Here is a 6,000-nt window from a genome sequence, read left to right on the forward strand (position 1 = left end):
AATGTGGAGATAGCATTATCGTACCTGCTTTAGAAAAACTTTTCAACTTAGTCTTTAATAATGGTAAATTCCCAACTTCATGGAACACCGGCTTAATTGTACCAATTCATAAATCAGGTTCAAAATCTAATCCTGCTAACTATAGAGGAATTGCAATTTCAAGTTGTCTTGGAAAATTATTCAATAGCATTTTGAATCAAAGATTAATTTCATATTTAGAAAGAAATAAAATATTGAACGACGAACAATTCGGGTTTAGAAGAGGTAGCCGTACAACCGACAACCTATTTATACTAAAATCCATTATCAATAATTATCTGTACAGTAAAACTGACTCTAAATCTGAAAACAAAAAACATCAACCTAAAATTTATGCTTGTTTTATTGACCTAAAAAAAGCGTTTGATAAAGTTTGGCACGATGGCCTATTCGGTAAATTGTTAAAAAGTGGAGTCAATGGTAAAATGTATAAAATCATAAAGAATATGTATATGAATGTTAACTATAAAATAAAAACTAAGACCGGACTTACACAATGTTTCAACTCTACTGTAGGGGTTAAACAGGGGTGCAACTTAAGCCCAACCCTATTTAATATATTTATAAATGATTTGCCCACCATTTTTAATAACCAATCATGTAATCCGCCTTATATTAATAATGTGCCAGTGAAATGTCTCCTTTATGCAGATGATATTGTTGTTTTATCTACTTCCAAGACTGGCCTTCAAAACAGCCTTGATAGTTTTTATGAATATTCAAAAAAATGGCAATTAACTGCCAACACTGAGAAAACTAAAGTTATGATTTTTAATAAAAGTAATAGATTACTTGATAAAAATACCTTCTATATTGGAGGAAAAGAAATTGAAACTACTAATAGATTTAATTATCTTGGATTAGTATTATGCCCTAATGGCAAATTTAAAGAAGCCATGAAAAACCTCAAATTAAAGGGACAAAAGGCAATGTTTTCTCTGAAAGGAAAATTAGCATCTAATTCAAATCTTAGTATACCATTGATGCTGTCTTTATTTGATAAATTAATAAAACCCATTTTGACGTATGGCTGTGAGGTTTGGGGAGATGAATGCAATACCAACTCGCCCATTGAGGATGTACATCTGAGCTTCTGCCGCTATATTTTAGGTGTTCCTAGATCAACTCCCAAATTGGGTATATACGGAGAACTGGGCCGCTACCCACTGGACACATGTGTAAAAAATCAATTACCTAAATATTATAACCATTTAGTAGAATCACACAACAATTTGTTAAGTAAATCATGTTTATTTAATTCAAGTGTAAAAAGTAACTGGTATCAAACAACTGAGTCACTTGTCAAACTGTCTGGTATGGACATTCTAGATTCTCCTTCCACTAAATTATCAGCATCTATATTGAACAAGATACATTGTAACCTAAAAGACTCATTTATAACACAGTGGAAAAGTGACCTTAATAATGATAACAGATCAAATACTAAATCAAAAAATAAATTAAGGACATACAGATTATACAAACAAAAGTTTGGCCTGGAAGAATACTTAATAAAATTACAAAACTATGAATTAAGAAATATAATGAGCAAATTTAGACTTGGTTCACACAATTTAAAAATAGAGACAGGCAGACATTCTAAAATACCTGTGGAAAAAAGAATTTGTCCCACTTGTATAGATCAGTTAGATGATGAAAAACACTTTATTATGTACTGTAAATTACACCAAAAAGACAGAGAGTGTCTATTCTATCATATCTCATCTAATATTCTGAGTTTCTCCTCATTAGATGATGATACAAAATTCATAGAAATTATGAGCAACAATATATGCACAATCAAACTTGCACAGTACATAAAAATTGGTCTTTTGACAAGACAGAAACCCCCCTAACTTGATTTTTCTCTTTTTTTTTTTCTTTTTCAAGTAACATTTCCTTTTTTTCTTCCTTGTTGTATGTTTTGATCTGTAACCTTTTTTAATTCCTCAGGGAATTATTACGTGTTAATAAAGAATGAATGAGTGAATAGATACACATACATGTATACAATATACATACATACATAATACATTGGTACATACATGCACGGAACGAGAGATCCGCGATGCAAACCATCGGAAACAGAACATATTACAGAACATAATATCCAACACGGAATGAGAGATCCGCGATGCAAACACACAGAAAACACAGAACAACAAAGAACATAAAACAGAATGTAAGATCTGCGATAACATGAAAAGATAGATCCGCGATGCAAATCACTGGAACAACACGGAATGTATAACCAAAAGTAAGATTCGCGAAAACAAAGAAAGAAAGATCCGCGATGCAAATACAGAAAACACAGAACAACACAGAACATAAAATGGAATGTAAGATCCGCGATAACATGGAACGATAGACCCGCGATGCAAATCACTGGAACAACACCGAATGTATAACGGAAAATAAGATTCGCGATAAGAAAGAAAGATCTGCGATGCAAAAACACAGAAAACACGGAACAACAAAGAACATAAAACAGAATGTAAGATCCACGATAACATGGAACGATAGATTTGTGATGCAAATCACTGGAACAACACGGAATGTATAACGGAAAGTAAGATTCGTGAAAACAAAGAAAGAAAGATCTGCGATGCAAAAACATAGAAAACACGGAACAACACAGAACATAAAACGGAATGTAAGATCCACGATAACATGGAACGATAGATACGAGATGCAAATCAACAGAAACACAGAACGTATTACTGAACGTAATATCCACGATAACACGGAATTAGTTAAATCCCCGATACAAATCACCGGAAACATGGAACAACACGGATTGTATTACAGAACATAAGATCCACGATAACACGGAATGAAAGATCAGCGATGCAAAAACACAGAACAACACAGAACATAAAACGGAATGTTAGATCCGCGATTACATGGAATAATTGATCCGCAATGCACACGGAACATATTACGGAACATAAATATGCGATAACACGGAATGAGAGATCCGCTATGCAAATCACCGGAAACACGGAACAACACGGGTTATATTACGGAACATAAGATCAGCGATAACACGGAATGAAACATCCGCGGAGCAAATCACTGGAACAACACGGAATGTGTAACGGAAAGTAAGATTCGTGATAACACGGAACGATAGATAAGCGCGATGCTCACGGAACATATAACGAAACATAAATATGCGATAACACGGAATGAAAGGTCCGCGATGCAAATCACTGGAAAAACACAGAATGTATAACAGAAAGTAAGATTTGTGATAACATGGAACAATAGATACTCAATACACACGAAACATATTACGGAACATAAATCTGCGATAACACGGATTGAGAGATCCGCTATGCAAATCACTGGAAACACGGAACAACACGGGTTGTATTACGGAACATAAAATCGGCGATAACACGGAATGAAAGATCCGCGATGCAAATCACTGGAACAACACGGAATGTATAACAGAAAGTAAGATTCGTGATAACATGGAACGATAGATACGTGATACACACGGAACATATTACGGAACATAATCTGCGATAACATGGAATGAGAGATCCGCTATGCAAATCACCGGAAACACAAAACAACACGGGTTGTATTACGGAACATAAAATGGGCGATAACACAGAATGAAAGATCCGCGGTGCAAATCACAGGAAACACAAAAGGTATTACAGGAAGTAAGATCCGCGATAACACAGAATGAAAGATCGGCGATGCACACGGAATGTATTACGGAACATAAATCTGCGATAACATGGAATGAGTGACTTGAGATGCAAATCACCGGAAACACAGAACAACACAGAATTTATTATGGAACATTATTAAAGATCCGCGATAACACGGAATGAAAGATCCGCGGTGCAAATCACAGGAAACACGGAATGTATTACAGGACGTAAGATCTGCGATAACACAGAATGAAAGATCGGCGATGCAGACAGAATATATTATGGAACATAAATCTGCGATAACACGGAATGAGTGATCTGAGATGCAAATGACCGGAAATATGGAACAACACAGAATTTATTACGGAAAATAAGATCCGCAATAACACGGAATGAAAGATCCGCGATGCAAATCACTGGAACAACACGGAATGTATAACGGAAAGTAAGATTCGTGATAACATGGACCAATAGATACGCGATGCACACGGAATGTATTACGGAACATAATATATGTGATAACACGGAATGAGAGATCCGCTATGCAAATCACCGGAAACAACGAACAACACGGGTTGTATTACGGAACATAAAATCGGCCATAACACGGAATGAAAGATCCACGGTGCAAATCACTAGAAACACGGAATGTATTACAGGACGTAAGATCCGCGATAACACGGAACGACAGATCGGCGATGCACACACAACGTATTAGGGAACATAAATCTGCGATTACATGGAATGAGTGATCTGAGATGCAAATCACCGGAAACACTGAACAACACAGGATTTATTACAGAAGATAACATGCGCGATAAAACGGAAATACGGAATAACACAGGTTGTATCACAGAACATAAAATCGGCGATAACACGGAATGAGTGATCTGAGATGCAAATCACTGAAACATGGAACAACACAGAATTTATTATGGAACATAAGATCCGCGATAACACAGAATGAAAGATCCGCGATGGAAATCTCTGGAACAACACGGAATGTAAAACGGAAAGTAAGATTCGTGATAACACGGAACAATACATACGCGATATACATGGAACGTATTATGGAACATAAATATGAGATAACACAGAATGAGAGATCGGCTATGCAAATCATCGGAAACACGGAACAACACGGGTTGTATTACGGAACATAAGATCGGCGATAACACGGAATGAAAGATCCGCAGTGCAAATCACAGGAAACACGGAATGTATTACAGGACGTAAGATCCACGATAAAAACGGAAATACGGAACAACACGGGTTGTATCATGGAAGATAAAATCGGCGATAACATGGAATGAAAGATCCACGATGCAAATCACTGGAACAACACGGAATGTATAACGGAAAGTAAGATTATTGATAACATGGACCGATAGATACGCCATGCACACGGAACATATTACGGAACATAAAGATCCGCGATAACACGGAATGAGAAATCGGCTATGCAAATCACCGGAAACACGGAACAACACAGGTTGTATTACGGAACATGAAATCGGCGATAACACAGAATGAAAGATCCGCGGTGCAAATCACAGGAAACACGGAATGTATTACAGGACGTAAGATCCGCGATAACACGGAATGAAAGATCGGCGATGCACACAGAACTTATTACGGAAAATAAATCTGCGATAACACGGAATGAGTGATCTGAGATGCAAATCACCAGAAACACAGAACAACACGGGTTGTACCACGGAACATAAAATCGGCGATAACACGAAAAGATAGATCCGCGATGCAAATCACTGGAACAACACGGAATGTATAACCAAAAGTAAGATTCGTGATAACATGGACCGATAGATACACGATGCACACGGAACATATTACGGAACATAAATATGCGATAACATGGAATGAGAGATTGGCTATGCAAATCACCGGAAACACGGAACAACACGGGTTGTATTACGGAACATAAGATCAGCTATAACACGGAATAAAAGATCCGCGGTGTAAATCACAGGAAACACAGAATGTATTACAGGACGTAAGATCCGCGATAAAAACGGAAATACAGAACAACAGGGGTTGTATCACGGAACATAAAATCGGCGATAACACGGAATGAAAGATCCACGATGCAAATCACTGGAACAACACGGAATGTATAACGGAAAGTAAGATTCGTGATAACAATTGGACTGATAGATACGCGATGCACACGGAACATATTACGGAACATAAATATGCGATAACACGGAATGAGAGATTGGCTATGCAAATCACCGGAAACACGGAACAACACGGGTTGTATTACGGAACATAA

The sequence above is a fragment of the Ptychodera flava genome, chromosome 22 (genome assembly GCF_041260155.1).
Source record: "Ptychodera flava strain L36383 chromosome 22, AS_Pfla_20210202, whole genome shotgun sequence".
NCBI classification, from domain to species: domain Eukaryota; kingdom Metazoa; phylum Hemichordata; class Enteropneusta; family Ptychoderidae; genus Ptychodera; species Ptychodera flava.